Consider the following 1,126-nt stretch of genomic DNA (forward strand, 5'->3'; position numbering starts at 1 on the left):
GCTCCTCTTCTACTCGAGCCTCGTCTCGTGTGCCGCCTCGTGGGCGACATGGCGAGTGAGCCTCGCCTCGCTCCTCTTCTACTCGAGTCTCGTCTCGTGTGCCTCCTCGTGGGCGGCGTGGCGAGCGAGCCTCAGCTCGCTCCTCTTCTACTCGAGCCTCGTCTCGTGTGCCGCCTCGTGGGCGGCGTGGCGGGCGGCCAGCTGTCACTGCTGCCTTCCCTCTCGAGTGAGCCTCGCCTCGCTCCTCCTCTACTCGAGCCTCGTCTCGTGTGCCTCCTCGTGGGCGGCGTGGCGAGCGAGCCTCGCCTCGCTCCTCTTCTACTCGAGCCTCGTCTCGTGTGCCTCCTCGTGGGCGGCGTGGCGAGTGAGCCCCTCTCGAGTGAGCCTCGCCTCGCTCCTCTTCTACTCGAGCCTCGTCTCGTGTGCCTCCTCGTGGGCGGCGTGGTGGGCGGCCAGCTGTCACTGCTGCCTTCCCTCTCGAGTGAGTCTCGCCTCGCTCCTCTTCTACTCGAGCCTCGTCTCGTGTGCCTCCTCGTGGGCGACATGGCGAGTGAGCCTCGCCTCGCTCCTCTTCTACTCGAGTCTCGTCTCGTGTGCCTCCTCGTGGGCGGCGTGGCGAGCGAGCCTCAGCTCGCTCCTCTTCTACTCGAGCCTCGTCTCGTGTGCCGCCTCGTGGGCGGCGTGGCGGGCGGCCAGCTGTCACTGCTGCCTTCCCTCTCGAGTGAGTCTCGCCTCGCTCCTCTTCTACTCGAGCCTCGTCTCGTGTGACTCCTCGTGGGCGACATGGCGAGTGAGCCTCGCCTCGCTCCTCCTCTACTCGAGCCTCGTCTCGTGTGCCGCCTCGTGGGCGGCGTCCCGCGTCAAGGGTGCTGCTCGCGTTCCGGAAGGCGCCGAGGGGGGGGGGGGGGGCTCTCTAGTCTCACACGCTTTGTGCATGCGCCTGTGCGCTGCCTAGAGGCCGCGCGGCTGGTGGTGTGTGTACGGGGGTGGTGCGGAGTCTGACTCTTGGCTCTTGCGCGCTGGTTGCTGCCGCTGTGCTGCACTGGCGCGCGCGGCCCGGCGCGCGGCCCGCGGGCGCCGGTGGGGGGGGGCGTCGCGAGCGCCGAGCGCGACCGGACGGTTGTTT

This window comes from Emiliania huxleyi (assembly GCF_000372725.1).
Source record: "Emiliania huxleyi CCMP1516 unplaced genomic scaffold EMIHUscaffold_41, whole genome shotgun sequence".
In the NCBI taxonomy this organism is placed as follows: Eukaryota; Haptophyta; order Isochrysidales; family Noelaerhabdaceae; genus Emiliania; species Emiliania huxleyi.